Source organism: Macaca nemestrina, chromosome 14 (genome assembly GCF_043159975.1).
Source record: "Macaca nemestrina isolate mMacNem1 chromosome 14, mMacNem.hap1, whole genome shotgun sequence".
Taxonomy (NCBI): domain Eukaryota; kingdom Metazoa; phylum Chordata; class Mammalia; order Primates; family Cercopithecidae; genus Macaca; species Macaca nemestrina.
The window spans coordinates 108,146,459-108,162,338 of NC_092138.1; the positions used below are offsets into that span (position 1 = coordinate 108,146,459).

Sequence of the window (15,880 nt, forward strand, 5' to 3'; positions counted from 1 at the left end):
CTGCCTCAGCCTCCCGAGTAGTTGGGATTACAGGCACCCATCACCACACCTGGCTAATTTTTTGTATTTTTTAATAGAGACGAGGTTTCACTATATTGGCCAGGTTGGTCTCGAACTCCTGATCTCGTGATTCACCCGCTTTGGCCTCCCAAAGTGCTGGGATTACAGGCATGAGCCAACACACCCGGCCACATCATCACCTTCCTTGATCTTCCGTGGGTCCTGCTGGCTATAGGGTACTGGGGCTGAGCCGGGGAGGTGGGAGGGTGGTGGAAGGGAGTGGGGAGTCCCACGTGCCTCTTTTCTGGGGAATACTTGAATCCCAGTGGCTGGAATTATTTATCAAAGCTCAGCCAGTCACTGCTACAGAGGTGGTGGCAATTCTCAAAACAAACAAAACAAACAAAAACCTAAAACCAATAATTAATAGCAAATCACTGCATTCAATTCAACCTTTTCAACTTAGAGAAAGCTTGGGATTGGGCAAAGGGAGCATTAGCTGGAGAAAGGCAAATAGGTATCAAATTCCAGCCTCCCTCCCAGATGCACGCATAGGTACCCACATCCATGCATATCCCAAGGCAGACGACCGTGTTCTTTGTAGATGCACGTACCCAAAGCGCATGAGAAGGTAAACACATGAAGGCCATCCTGTGTGACACCATGCATGTATGTGTACCACGCTTGTGTACATGCATGCACACACAAGCATATCTGTGCGCATGCTTAAACATGTAACCAAGCATGGTGCAAGCACATTGGAGGCACACATATGCACATATGTTAACGCATGCACACACAGGTAGACACAGGTGGAATTGTGGGCACATTGGCTGGGAATGCATTTTGCCCATCCTCCCACTGCTCACTTTCTTTTCTAGACAATCTCAGCTCTGTGGCTAAGGTCTCCTTTGGGCCTTTCATATCAGTGGGAGTAGGGGAAGGCGGCTGCTTGGTGACCCCTGATCCTTGGCTGGGTTGGGCTGTTCTCCAGCCAGGAGGGTCAGTGGAGGGTCCTGAGGCTGGTCCAAGGGTGGGACCAGAGGGCCCTCTGAGCAACATGGTTTGATGACTCCCTGGGAAGGCAGCCACCAGAGGGGGATGGAAAGGACCCTAAAAAGCCAGGAAAGAGCCAGGGTATAATCTCCATATCCCCGGGGAGGCCCCAGGGGTTATTTCATGTCTGTCCATAATGAGGGTCTTCAGCAAGATTCGGTGCATGTAGCCCTGTGTTCTTGGGGTTTGTGGGGTGCTTTTTCATCTACCGTCTTCCAGGGGCAGCTCCGACCTCAAGGATGTTCCTGGCAAAAGAGGGAGCAGAGCAGGGTGTGCCTAGGCAGCCCGGGGGACGGGGCGACCTGCTGTGGACTCCCAGCCCTGTGTGGCCTTGGACTGTTGCTAACCCTCTGTTCCCAGCTTCCACCTCTGAGAGTGGCAACCACTGGGGCATCATCCCCCAAGGACTTATTCTGAGGACTCCATCAGATCACACAGGAAAAGGGCCTGGCACGGTCCCTGGCACAGAGGGAGCTCAGTGCATGGTGGCTTCTGTGACAATAATAAAAATGATGATCCACTAGAGCTTTTGACATTCACAACCACCACAGGAGGTGCTATTGTTAGTTCCTCTTCATGAAGTGGGGGACAGAAGCTGAGGGAGGGAGTGCAGCCCTTTGGGTATCTGTCAAGCTCACCCTCTCTTTGAAATTTGTCTCCTTGACCCCAAGGGAAGCCCCTGCGACGATGGTGTTACAGGGCACCTGATCATCGGCAACTGGAGCCTGCTGGAATTGTGAACAACTGGATGAATGAATGAGTTGGAAAATATAAGAACAAATGATTGGATAAAGAAGTAAACGAAGGAATGAATTTGAGCCACAGGGTCTCATGCAGGTTCAGGCTCTGCTGTGTGCCAGGCACTGGCGCTAAGCAGCGAACAATGGACCCAGTTCCTGCCCTCGGGGCTCTTGCCTGCAGACCTGGGAGGCAGAATTCATGCAGCTGTTCAATAGCTAGTGAGTCATTGTTGTGCTAAGAGCGCACAACAGGAGAGGCTGTGTGCTGTAGGAGGCTGAACAGGCCTCACCTGGCCCATGGATGCTGGTCAGGGAAGGGGGTCTTAAAAGTTTTCTGGGGTAAACTCTGGATATGAGAGAGAGTTAGTGGCATGACCAGTCATTGAGTAAATGACCCAGATGACATGGGGGCCCAGGACATCAGCTTCTTCCACCCCAGGAGATCGCCGACATGCCAAAGCCACAGAATAAAGCAAGGTAAAATCAGGAAGCCTTGGGGAGGCAAAGGCATGGGCCCTGGAAGGTCCTGCAGTCAGACCGAAGCCTCTACTGCTGACTTAGCACTTGGTTCCCATTACAGATGAGAAAACAGAGGCCCAGGGGTGCTGCAGTAGTCTGAATAATTGTTCAGCAAATCTTTCATCCCACTCCCACTCTAGGCGAAGTGTGTTTCCCTGTCCCACTGATACTGAGCTTGGCTGTGGAACTTGTTTTGGCTGGCGGAATGCTAGTGACATGGGTAGTGGCCGTTGATGTGCCCGTGTGGTTTCTCTTGGCTCTTGATCTTCTGCCATTTCTGTGGGCACCTGCTCTGGGTAGACATCGTCCTGGTGTGAGAAGAGACCTGTGAAGCAGCCCTGACCCTGACCCTCAGCCTGAAGCAGAGCCCCTTAGCCCTGCCCTGCCTAGAGCAGCCAAACCACAGCCAACCTGCAGACCCACGGGTGGGACGATAAATGTTTATTGCTGTAAGTTACTGAGTTTCAAAGTGTTGTTACGCAGCATTACTGTGGCTGTAGCTGACGGATACAGCTGCACAACCAGGCGTGCTATTAATCCCAGGACAGCTGGGATTTAAAGTGAGGTGATTCTGACCAAAGCCTGCAAATTTAATCCTTATGCTCTGTTGTCTGTCAAATAAGAAAATGTGGGTGGAGTTTTGGGCATGGTGAAAGGCCCTTTATCAACATGTGATATGTACTATTATTCGTACTCATCTTGTCATTATAGTCATCTCTAAGAGCAAAGGAAAACCAGAACGTCCATGGGGTGCTGGAAGTGAGTGGTCAGCACTGGAAAGAGGTGTTCTTGGCGTGGGGGGGATTTCTGTCTGGAGTCTGCAGCTGGAACACACCAGGTGCAACAGCAGAGCCAGAGTGATCTGTGTGTGACTGAGCTGCTGTAAACTGGTGCCACCCCCTTCAGCATCCCTGCTGGGCCTGGAAGCAACAGAAAAGCATGAGTTCTGGAGTCAGACAGATTTTGGTTCAAGTCCCAGCCCTTTACCTGCTGGTTGGTTGTCTCGACTGGTGCCTTCGCTCCGAGCCTCAGTCTTCTCCTCTGTAAAATGGGGGTGACAGTCGAAGCTGCCTTATAAGACTATTTGTTGTAGGATCAGATGTGATTGTTGGCCGGGTGTGGTGGCTTATGCCTGTAATCCCAGCACTTTGGGAGGCCGAGGTAGGTGGATCACTTGAGGGCAGGAGTTCAAGACCAGCCTGGCCAACAGGGTGAAACTCCGTCTCTACTAAAAATACAAAAATTAGCCAGGCGTACTGCTGTGCACCTGTAATCCCAGCTATTTGGGAGGCTGAAGCATGGGAATGGCTTGAACCTGGGAGGCGGAGGTTGCATTGAGCTGAGATCGAGTTTCTGCTCTCCAGCCTGGGTGACAGAGCAAGACTCTTTCTCAAAAAAAAAAAAAAAAAAAAAAAAAAAAAAAAAAAAGTGAGTGTTACTGGGGAGTGTTAGTGACCAATGAACCACATACACATGCATCCATGAACACAGGCTCCAGGGCCAGGGCCTGTGTGAAATGCCTCCAGAGCGCTCTGGGAGAGCTGGGAGGGGGAGGGCCGGGGACTGTGAGTGGTGCAGGGTGGAGCTGGGGAGACTGGCTCTTCTGTGGCGGTAGTGACCACCATGGTGGTCCTTGGGATGATGGTCTGCTCCAGGTCCCGGGGAGTTGGCCCACGCTGCTGGATTTGGCAGACAGACTGAGCGGTCCTCACAGGCACCCTGGTCACTCTGCTCCCGAAGCAGCCCATATGGCCCAGGCTGGCTGGCCAGACAGGGTTACTTGAAGCTCCTGGTCTGCCTAATGCCAGGGGCCCCTGCTTACCCGGGACTCTCATGCCTGCACACCAGCCCAGCCCTTGCAGGCACCCCTCAAGTTTCCTGATGGATTTGTTTTTTCTTATTTGAGAAACCAAAAGGGTGCTGTGGCCCCTGGCCTTCTTTCAGCACACCAAATCCCCTTCTTGGGCTCTTTCTTCAGCTTTCAGGTCTTAGCTTTGAGTCATTTCCCTTGGAAGTCCTCCCAGATCCCCCAGCCTATTACACCCCCCTTAGCTCCCTGTATTTCCTGCTGTTCTCTCCTGCACCCCGCTCATGCCTCTTTGCCTCATTGCCAATAGCCACTTTTCTTGCTATAGTGGGAATGACTTACACTCGGCCGACAGCTGGGACTAAAACCAAGAGAGGAAGAGAACACTTCTCGGGGACGTGCTACTGCCAGCCACTACACATCCATACCTCGTGAATCCTCATCAAATGTTGCCTGTTAGCATGACTACTCCCATTTAGCAGATGAGGAAACTGAGGCTCAGAGAGGGGAACCCAGGTCTGTCTGACTCTGAAATCTGGTCCCCAACCCCTCTGCTTCTGGGACCTTGGCACACTGTGCCCTGAGGCAGGACTCACCCCTCCCTTAATTGTAATTCAACTACTTGTGATATTTTGGTACCAATTAATATTGATTTTACAATTGGTTTACGGAGATGTTGTTTTATTACTAATATATTTAATGTGCAAATCAATAAGAACACTTGCTTGGCCCTCTCCCTGGAAGGTAATAAAATCAAATATCTCAGGGGTAAAATGCTATCCAATCCGTGAATGGCAAAGCAGATGCTTAATGTAATAGTTAAAGACTCGGTCGGGTGCTTGGCAAAGCCAACCGGCTTCCCCCAGCCTTGCTTTCAAGGCTGCCAGTGAGGAGTCTCCCTGAGCTCCCACTCTGCAGGGGATGTGCACGGAGGCTCCCACCCGCCTTTGATGGAGGGGCTGGGGCTGGGGGACCAGACAGTCTCACTTGAGGGGCCACATTGCCTTTTGGGAGAAGCCCATCCTCTTCCCTGCTTCTTTCTCCTCCCTCCTTCCTTTCCCTCCCCCTCCCTCCCTCCTTCCTTCCCTCCCTCCCTCCTTTCCTTCCCCCTCCCTCCCTTCCTCCTTTCCCTCCCCCTCCCTCCCTCCTTTCCCTCCCCCTCCCTCCCTCCTTTCCCTCTCCCTCCCTCCCTCCTTTCCCTCCCCCCCTCTCCTTTCCCTCCCCCTCCCTCCTTTCCTTCCCCCTCCCTCCCTCCCTCCTTTCCCTCCCCCCTTTCCCTCCCCCTCCTCCCTCCTTTCCCTCCCCCCCTTTCCTTCCCCTCCTTTCCCTCCCCCTCCTTCCCTCCTTTCCCTCCCCCCTTTCCCTCCCCCTCCTCCCTCCTTTCCCTCCCCCCTTTCCTTCCCCTCCTTTCCCTCCCCCTCCCTCCCTCCTTTCCCTCCCCCTCCCTCCACCTCCCTCTCCCTCCCTCCCTCCTTTCCTTCCTCTTCCATTCTATCATCCCTCTTTGTGTATTCATTCCTTCATTTACTTCTTTATCCAGTCATCCATTCTTATATTTTCCCTTCATTCGTTCATCCAGTTGTTTGTTCATTAGTTCATTCATTCAATAGTTTGTTATTTTGCTCATTCATTCACTCAGTCATGCAATTGCTCATCCATCCAATCGTCTGCTGAATCACTTGGCCATTGTTTGTTCATGTATTATCCATTCATTCATTTCCTTAGTCTTTGGTTTGTTGATTTGTTCATTCGTCGTTTTTTTTACTCATTCAATCATCCAGCGGATTTGAACTAAGCACTCACTCTGTGTCAGGTTGGGTACTGGGGACCAGGTACATGGTCCCTGCCTGCCTCCTAGAGTCCTGGTCAGATGGGGGAGCTGCTTCTCTTTGCTCCCTTGAGTGGCTTGTCCCACCCTCCTTCTGTCTGTCCTCTGTTCAATGACAAAGACTCAAGCCGAGGATGTACTGTTGTACTCTTGTCCCTTGGGGTTTCCCTGTACTGGGCACCTCTGGAGTTCCCCTCTTCCCCGTGGTGTGTACCTAGGGCTAAGGCATCCAGGTGTCAGCTTGGGGCTGGGGGTAGCTCTGCAGGGGTCACTGCCAGCCAGGGAACCACCTGGGTCCAACTAGTGGCTTTCCAGGCACAGCCAGAGGGGGGCCCCCTGAGACCTCCCAGCCTCCACATGCTGCTGCCTCTGTTTGTGCCCCACACCCAGGTGACTTCCACGCCTCCGACTCTGGGATCCACCCCACCCCAGTGCTGAAACAGGAGCATGGCAAGCCCTCAGTGTGAAGCAAAGTCTGAGTCTGGTGTTGGTCCAGGCAGGTCACTTGTAATGCCCACAGCACTTCTTGAGGGAGGGAGGCATTACTGTCCCCACCTGACAGCTGAGGAAATGGAGGCGCAGAAGAGTGAAGCTACTTGCTCAAGGTCTTGCAGCTTGTGGACATCATAAGTGGGACTTGAATCTGGCTCTGTCTGACCCCGAAGACTGCACTTTCCCCATCATTGAGGCAGGCGGTAGTTGGGAGCACGGATGCTGGAGCCAGATGGCTTGGATTCTAATCCTCACTCCCCGCTGACCAGCTGTGGGACCTCGGGCCAGTTACCTGGCCACCCTGAGCCATGGTATCCTTGCTGCAGCTTGGGCCGGGAAAGAGCCGGGCATGCAGTGGGTGATCCTGAGGACCTGGGGAGGCTGGGGAGGACCTGGACCAGCTGCTTGCAAGGAACGAGTTCCTTTCTGAGACTCCAGTGGATAGGAGGCTACCACAGGTCTAGGCGGCAAGGGGTTTGGGGGTGGGGGTGGGAGTCCAGAGAAGCCTGTGTGCAACACTCCAGGACAGGAAGGGTCACAACTCCCATCTCTCTTGGGATCCCTCAAAGACTGAGCTCTGCTGGGGACCAGGGATTCAGCCTGGGAGTGGGCATGGAGGAGGGGGAGCTGGATCCAGGCTCCCCGCTGTGATTTATGGGGGAGCTGGTAATGAAGCTGGCTGGCAGTAAATAATCAGACATGAAAATCTTACCATTTAATTAACCAAAAATAAATGACCAAGGGCCCTGGGAAGAGGGGAGTCCTGGCCACCCTGGAGTCAGCTGCAGCTGTGGGCTCGGACTGGAACCACTCACTTGTACATCACCCATTCATTCCCATTGGCACAAGCCTTGTAGTTCCAATGGGGTGTTGTCATCCCCATTCCACAGAGGGGGAAGCTGAGGCCCAGAGAGGGCAAAGAACAAGCCCAGAGTCTTACAGGGATCAGTAGGTGACCTGGGACCCAGTCCTGTGGCCCCTGAATCCAGGGCTGCAGCCCACAATCCTCCTTCCCACCCAGACTCAGACCTTCTTTCTGTCCATCCCCCATGTCCTCCTATTGCCCTCTTCCTCCAGGAAGGCCTCCTGGGATGCTGCAGCCCCAGAAGCCCCTCTGAGTGAGCCCGGTCTTGGGCAGTCAGTGCAGAACTGAGTCCCAAGCACAGTTCCATCTCCTGTGCCTCTCCTCACTATGCTTCGTGGTGGTGGGAGGGGGGTGAATATTTTCATTTTTAAAGAAGGTATCGACCAGTATATGCTGAACTAATGTTCCCATCTCCACTGACTCCTCCAGTGGGAATGATAGATTCACAGGTCAAAGAGCCGATGGACCCCAGGGACAAACAGGACAGTGTCACTCCTGTTGGCTCAGGAGCTCTATGAAGGGGCCAGCTTCTCCCTTTCTTTTCCTTGTTTTTCAGGAGTCAATCACTGACTTTGAATCACTGCTAATTGGCATTCTGTAAAATGGGTACATGCCAGCCAATTAAATAGAGCAAGGAGAGGGGAGCAGGGATGGAGGGGAGGGAGAGCCAGGGTATGTGGCCAGTGGTGTGTTTTGTCATTGTGGCCCCTCCCCTCCCTCCCTTCCTCTCTCTCTCTCTCTCTTTCCTTCTTTCTTTTCTTTTTCTTTCTTCTTTCTTTCCCTTCCTTCCTTCTTTCCTTCCTTCCTTCCTTCCTTCCTTCCTTCCTTCCTTCCTTCCTTCCTTCCTTCCTCCCTCCCTCTCTCTCTCTCTCTCTCTTTCTTTCTCTTTCTTTCTTTCTTTCTTTCTTTCTTTCTTTCTTTCTTTCTTTCTTTCTTTCTTTCTTTCTTTCTTTCTTTCTTTCTTTCTTTCTTTCTTTCTCTCTCTCTTTTCTTTCTTTCTCTTTTTCCTTTTTTCTTTTCTTTTTGAGATGGAATCTCCCTCTGTTGCCCAGGCTAGGGTGCAGTGGTGCGGTCTTGGCTCACTGCAACCTCCACCTCCCAGGTTCAAGCAATTCTCCTGCCCCAGCCTCCTGAGTAGCTGGGATTCCAGGTGCCCGCCACCATGCCCAGCTAATTTTTGTATTTTTAGTAGAGACGAGGTTTCACCATGTTGGCCAGGCTGGTCACAAACTCCTTACCTCAAGTGATCTGCCCACCTTGGCCTCCCAAAGTGCTGGGATTACAGTGGGAGCCACCATGCCTGGCCTCTTTTTCTGTTTTTCTTTAAAACTTTTTCTGATGTCTCATTTTGTATTTAAAAGAGTCAACGTTATGGAGCCCTTGGCATGTGCCAGAGGCTGTGCTAAGCGCTGCAGTGATGATCTCATTTGGTTTACACGATAGCTCTGTGGAGTGAGTGTACTTATTCTCTTCATTTTCAAGCTAAGGCCCAGAGAGGGTCAGCGACTGCCCCAAGGACACACAGCTAGTGAGAGGCCACGCTGAAGCTGAAGCCATGTCTGTCTGAACCCAAATCCCTCACTGTTTGCCCGTTCTCTTTGCTGCCTCCCTGTTCATGAGCCAGCAGGGCAGGATCAGGGCAGCCGTGGAAACCTCAGTCTTAGGCCGCAGGAAGCGGACAGTGCCTACAGGTCCAAGGAGAATGGCTGGGGCCAGTGGGAGAGACGTGGACTGTGTGGGGGAGTGGGTGTGGACCCACTGCTGGAGCTGGGGCAGGGCCCGGTGGGGGTTATCCACTGTGTTCCAGCTTTGGGGGCAATGGTGGGGTAGCTGGGCACACATACTGGGAGGCAAACGGACCTGGGTTTGCACCGTGGCTCTGCCACTTGCGATCTTTGTGGCCTTGGACAAGTCACCTCCCACCCTGAAGGACAACAGCGGGCCCTGCCTCTCAGGTGTGGAGGGGACTGTATCATGCAGGTTCATGCTTACAGATGTGCCAGTGCGTGCTAAGAGCCCCCAGAATGTGAGCTGAGGTTCACAGATAATATATTCAAAATGCCTAGAACAGAACCCGGTATGTATTGGGTACTTAGTAAATGTAGGGATTATTTCTGTTTTGTAAAACACATATTTATTGGTGTGCATATATTATACATACTGAAGAAAATCTGGAAGAGAAAATGTGAAAATAGCCACAGTGATTTTTTTCAGGGCTCCAGGGTTGTTGGTGATGTTTTTCTTCTTTGTGATTTCCTGCATTTTCCACCTCTTTAGTGGTGAGAAGGTACCGTTTTTTGCAACTGGAAGGCAAACGCTTTAAAAAGAAAACCGGAAACAACAGAAGCTGCTGTGGCCAGGCCTGCAGGGCTCTCCTCTGCCCCCAGCTGTCAGCGCCCATGCAATGCTTCATTTCCTGGGGTCCCTAGAGAGGTGGAGCTGCCCAGGACCCCTGGGTCTCAAACCTTGGGGGGTTGGGAGTTCCATCTGAAGTGTTTTATCCCTGGGATCCCTGAGGGATGTCCAGGGCTGGGCTATGACCCTGGGATCCACCCAATGCCTCCTTAGAGCCGGGCACCTCTAGGGGAGCCAGGGCTCCAGTCCCCCCAAACCTCAAAGACGCCCCATGTTTTTCCTTCCCAGTCCAGCACGGCCCTGCTACTCCCTGCCAATTGGCATATGGGATGTGGAGACAATGGAAGCTGAGTGTAACCACTGTCTACAGAAAAAAATGGTACAAGATTTATTTATTGGAAGGTGACTGAGGAATATGAATTCTACACTCCATTTAAAATGCTTTTTATTTCTCTCAGCCTTGGGGCTCAGAGTACATCTAATTTCACCCACAGCTATAATTCTCTACCAAACAGTTCCTGCTGCTCCTCTGGGTCCCCAGGAACCGAGTTAGTTTATGTCTGCCACTGATGAGGCTCAGGCAGGGGCAGTGAGGACCGCTCTGTGCCAGCACACTCTGGAAGCCCTCCCGCCCACTCCACCCCCTGCGTGGACATTCAGGCTGGGGACTGGTGGGGTGCCCATGGCACCAGGCCTGGGGGCCTTGAGACAGCCTAGACTTGGGTCGGCGAATGGCCCATATCTCATGCTGGACGTGTTGATTGTTCCAACCTCAGAGCTAACAAACAATTAGTTTGTTAGTATATTTATCCCGTGAACATTGGAGCCTGTGATTACAAATCCAATATCTGGATTGTGGCAGCATTTGGAGATAAATCTGTGCTCCAGGCCTGGTAGTGTCAGCGGTGGGGGTGGGGGCACCCTGAGGGGGAGGGGTAGTCATCTCAGTGGCCTTGCCTCCCTGTCCCTTTCTCTGGCCTGTCTGTCTGCTGGCCTGCTTGTCTGTCTAAATGCATCCATCTGCCTGTCTGACTTCTTGCTAGTCTGCCCACCTGGTACCTGTTCTTCCTCCATAGCAGGCTTTGGAGCTGCAGAAATCAGATGACCCTGAATCCTTAAGTTGCTCATGGTCTACTTGGAGAGACAGATGACTCTAATTCTAGGGGGTCAGCGCTGCAACAGAGGGATGGATGGAGAGAACACCATGGGATCTCCCAGGAGGGCAGGGCCCACCCTGCCCAAAAGGTTAAGCAAGGAGGTTCCAGGGGTCCTGACCAATAGCCACCTGCTCTTTTTTCTTTGGCCTTTAAGCATCCTTCCACAGGGCCCTCCCTTGGCACCCACCCTGTCTCCCCACCATTTAGGTCTTGACCGACCTACATGGGCCCTGGACGCCCCTCCTGACACCCAGCACGACCAGTTGCCCCTTGAGGCAAAATGTAATGCTTTTATGGGCACACATCCTCCCCATCCCTCAGCCCCAGCAGGCATGGTCAGACTCCCTTCTCCTGCTGATTCTCTCTTCTTGCACCTTCCCTAATGCTGTGGTCTCTGGATTGTGTCTTCCCAGCTCCCTGATTGTGGGAGGGTTCCATCCTCCCTGACTGTGTCTTCCCAGCTCCTTCGAGCTACCTCTTCCTCTGCTGGCTTCTCACCTGCGGCTGTTCCCCGGGCCCAATTCTGCAACACCCCCCTCCTCCCTCCTCCCTCCTCCCTCCTCCTCCATTCTCCATCCTAGCAAGTCATACTTCCCATGCCTCTTCTGTCATCCTAGCGATTCCTACATCCCACGTCTCTGCTTCCAGCCCAGAGCTCTCCAGGATCCTGGGTTTTTGGGGCTCTTCTCCCCCTGTGCCCCTGAACTTAGGGTCCAGCCAGCCCTCCGCAACACTGGCTTAACAAGCTGGAACCTGGGAGGGGTCAGTCCTCATTGACGAGTCCTCCTTCACCCCCAGCCAGGACGTCACTGGGCCTGTGCAGCTCTCCTCTCAGAGACACTTGGCACGTCGGCTCTCTCCACTCCTTGGGTCACTGCCTGGGCCAGGCCACCAGCTTCTCTCATGGCTTGTCTGTGCCACCTCCCAGCTGGCCCCTCAGCTTCAAGTGCATCCCCTATAACTCTCCTGCTGCATCTCAGCATTCCTGAACCTTGGAGTGGGGCAGAGGTTGGTGCAGGCAAAACCTGTGAAATGGGAATGGTAATTCTTGCCCGTTAGGGAGGGATGTTGGCAGGGCTTAGTGCGAGCTCAATGCTGTTAGGACTGACCTATATTTAGCACTTGCTCCGGGTCTAGCCCTGTGCCAGGCAACTTACCTGATGGACTTGCTTGATTTTCACCACAGCTTGGTGGAGAAGGTAATGTCACTATCTCCAATTTCACACGTGTGGGAACTGAGACTCAGAGTCAAATGACATGCCCAAGGTCACAGGACTGGAAGGGGTTGAGCTAGGATAGAAATGTAGGTCTGTTTGGCTCCAGGGCGCCGCCCTTAACTACTGTCTGTGCTGCCCCAGGAGATGCCCCTTCCAGGGCTGGCCCAGAACCTGGCCCTTAGCAGTGGCTCAGGGCCTGTGACCACTTTTCCTCTGAGGTCCAAGGCCATCTGCGGGCTTGGCAGAGTTCCCTGGGTTTGTGAGAAAGAACTTCAGGGCCTGGACCAGTGCTCAAACTCTCACCCACCAAACTCTTTATATATATAAAATGCACATGCCGTAAAATTCATCCCTTTGGCTGGGCCCGGTGGCTCACACCTATAATCCCAGCACTTTGGGAGGCCCAGGCGGGTAGATCACCTGAGGTCAGGAGTTCGAGACCAGCCTGGCCAACATGGCGAAACCCCATCTCTACTAAAAATACAAAAAATTAGCTGGGTATGGTGGCGGGCGCCTGTAATCCCAGCTACTGGGGAAGCTGAGGCAGGAAAATTGCTTGAACCTGGGAGGCAGAGGTTGCAGTGAGCCAAGATCGTGCCATTGGACTCCAGCCTGGGCAACAGAGCAAGACTTTGTCTCAAAACAAACAAACAAACAAACAAACAAACAAACAAAAAACAAAGAAAACCCATCTCTACCAAAAATACAAAAAATTAGCTGGGCATAGTGGCGGGTGCCTATAGTCCCAGCTACTTGGAAGGCTGAGGCAGCAGAATGACGTCAACCCGGGAGGCGGAGCTTGCAGTGAGCCGAGATCTTGCCACTGCACTCCGCCTGGGGCGACAGAGCGAGACTCTGTCTCAAAAAAAAAAAAAAAAGTCATTCTTTTAAAGTGTGCAATTCGTTGGTATCTTCTCAATTCTTAGTATCATCACACTATCTAATTCTAGACATTTCCATTACCCTAAAAGGAACCTCCCACATCCGTGAAGCAGTTTCTCTCCATTTCCCCACCTTCAGCCTCTGGTCACCACTGGTAGCCCCTGGTAATCTCCTTTCTGTTTCTGTGGATTCGTCTTTTCTGGACATTTCATGTCAATGGAATCCTCCAACTAGGATTCGAATCCAGCTCCATTTGCATCAAAATCATTCCAGGTGTGTGTGTGTGTGTGTGTGTGTGTGTGTTGGCAGCAGTTGGCATGGCAAAGGGCCATGCTGTGTGCCCAGTTGCTGAAGGTGGATTTAAGCCAAGCTCAGCAAAGGGGGTGCAGGGCAGCAAGGTGAATCCACTGATATCTGAGTGATACTGTGCCCATCCAGAGAATGAGGAGTAGCTATGGACAAACGGACAACAAGAGTAGCTATGGACAAAACTAGGACATGCCCACTTTAGAGGTTGCATGAAGCAGTGTCCCTGGGGAATGGCTCTGTGGGGCCACCCAGGACAGGCACCCATGGGAGATAAGGGGGTAGTTACATCCTAATGACCCCTCCCTGGAGGAAGAAGTCATTCTGACAGGGCAGCGTGTAAGAGGACACTTAGGGTTTGTCCCTCAGTGACACCAGACAAAACGAGGAGTCTAGGCCCTTTAAGAGGGATCCAAAAGCTGTGGTCCAAGAAACCCAAACTTGTTCCTTTGTAACTTCCACTGGGGACTGCAGAAGGGTCAGCAGCAAAATCTGAAAGCGAGCAGAGCCATGGGGTCAGTGGGAATCGGAGACTTGGGGCTACCATGTTCTCCTTTGCAGCCAGGCTGTCGTGGATGTCACTCTGAGGGAGAGCGGGCCTGCAGGAAGATTCCATGGGAAGAGCTGCCTCACATCCTTTGTGGATGAAGGCCATGTAGCCGATGGTTCAGAGCTGGCGCACTGGACTCACCCTGCCTGGGTCTAAGCCACTCTGAACCTCTGGATCCTCTTCTGGAAAATGGAGATCATGATAGTCCCTACCTCAAAGGGTTATTGTGAGGACTTGGAGAGGCATCTTGTATGCTAAGGACGCCACAAAGTAAGTGCCTGATTCCTGGGAGTTAAAATAGTGAATATATAGGAATCAGAGGAAAGGGAATGGCTGTGGGGGAGCTGGAGCTGCCTGCATGTCTGAGAAGAGCAGAGGACTCTGGGTTGGCTCTGGCCACGGCTGGTTTTGAGCTCAGGCAGGGAATGAGTAACTCAAAAGCAGGAGTGAAGCAATGCTAGGTCTTCGGTGCTGCCTCCCCAACTTGGTGCCAGCCTCTGATGGGTTTGCATGCTGGGACAATGACGCCGCCGCCACCACCACCGCATGCTTCTATAGCCTTTGCTACGTGCCAAGCCCTGTTCTAAGCTCTTTATAATCATCCACTCATTTAATCCTTACAACACCCCCTGAGATAGGTTAGGTTTTATTCCATTTTACAACTGAGAATATTGGGGCCATGAGTGAGAGATTAATAACTTGTACAAAGGCACAGAGCTAGGAAGCAGAAGAACTGGGATATGAATAAGAGCTCTCTGTCTCCTGAATCTGTGCCATTAATGATCACTAGATTTCACTGCTTCTACCTGGCTGTGCTGTCTGGAACTGGGACAATGGGTGGCTAGATCCACTGTGGATTCTGGGGAAGGCTGTCGGGGGTGCAGGGGCTCTCAGCTAACTTGGCCCAGAAAGAACCCCCATCTTTTTCCTCTTCAGTCATCTTTGACAAAGAACTGACTGGCATAAACTATCCTTTTACTTAAAGTTCTTTTCTGTTGATCTTTGGGATTCTTGGAGGCAAGACCCCTGTTTGGTTCTTTCTATGCCCTTTTCCTAGCATAGTCTTGGGCTTACAGCAGGTGCTAAATCAAGAGTAATTTGTTGCTATTGTTTTGTTATTGGCACAAATTTGGACTCTTAAGGTTAGAATTTGACCTGCCTCCATGAAGTCTTAAAAACACGGCTCTGGAAAATCTCAACCTATATTGAAATGCGTTATAACCCACAAATGAATCATCGGGCCCCAAGGTTTTGGGAGGATGTCTGAGCTCAGGCACTGCAAGCTGGAGATTCCTGCAGAATCTTTCTCACTCTGAGTTAAAAGTACTATTACTGGTAGAGATCTTGGAAATGAGCCTAAATTTGTCCCTTGCAGATGCCAAGGTGGGGAAAACCCTAATGTTTCACAGGAACGATAATGATAATGATCACTGCCATTTATGGGCACTGACCACTTTCCACAGCAGCTCCAGCTGAAGAGGCAGAGTTGGCAAGGCTTCTCCTGGCAGCCTGACCAGCATGAGCCCGTTCCAGGCTGTGGGGAGCCAGATCTCAAGACCTTCAGACTCAGATCCAAGGAGGTTTGAGTTGGCCAAGCCCTGCTGAGGGGCAAAGGAGGTTTATGTTGGGCTCCACAGGGGCTGTGGGGAGGAGAGCTCCTGCCAAAAGAGACGGGTGGGAGAATCTCAGTGGCTGAAGAAACAACTTTGAAGGTGAACCTTCTCCCAGTTAGGAGGCAGAGCAATGAAGAGGCTAGGACAAGAGCTTTGGCATTATTAAAACATACATTCACTCATTCAATAGATATTCATTAAGAGTTCCTTTATTGCTGGCTATAGGCGACTGGGGTGATGACCACAGAAGTTACCAAGACATAATCACTGGCGCTTAGTCTTGACATGTGTGCAAACCCTGCGCCTCCACCTCGAGCTCTGTGAACCTGGGCAGATAAATAACCTCTCTAATATCAGGATTTTCATCTTCAGAATGGAGACAGCAACAGCACCTACTTCACTGGGTTGTTGGAGAATTAACTGGGATAATGCATGTAAAGGGCTTAGCACAGACTCTGGCCCACAGCCTGTGCCTAGTAAATGTAGGCCAAAG

General features: G+C 51.9%; 2 long non-coding RNA genes across 3 annotated transcripts in view; both read left to right on the forward strand.

Annotated features, from left to right (window-relative positions):
* LOC105463928 (uncharacterized) overlaps nt 1–6,905 on the forward strand; it is a 7,339-nt gene extending 434 nt beyond the window's left edge. Inside the window, exons 2-4 of one of the 2 annotated variants that reach the window (XR_976595.2) lie at nt 78–236; nt 1,728–2,273; nt 6,341–6,905. This is a non-coding gene — a long non-coding RNA (uncharacterized lncRNA). Of the gene's footprint in view, nt 1–77; nt 237–1,275; nt 1,573–1,727; nt 2,274–6,340 lie in introns of those variants that run through there. The other variant, XR_011613106.1, reaches the window with a different exon arrangement.
* A 3,735-nt stretch (nt 6,906–10,640) lies between these two features.
* Nucleotides 10,641–15,620, forward strand: LOC139358333 (uncharacterized). Its single transcript, XR_011613107.1, has 3 exons — nt 10,641–10,907; nt 11,618–11,827; nt 15,238–15,620. It is a non-coding gene; the product is annotated as an uncharacterized lncRNA (long non-coding RNA).
* The last annotated feature ends 260 nt before the right edge of the window (nt 15,621–15,880 follow it).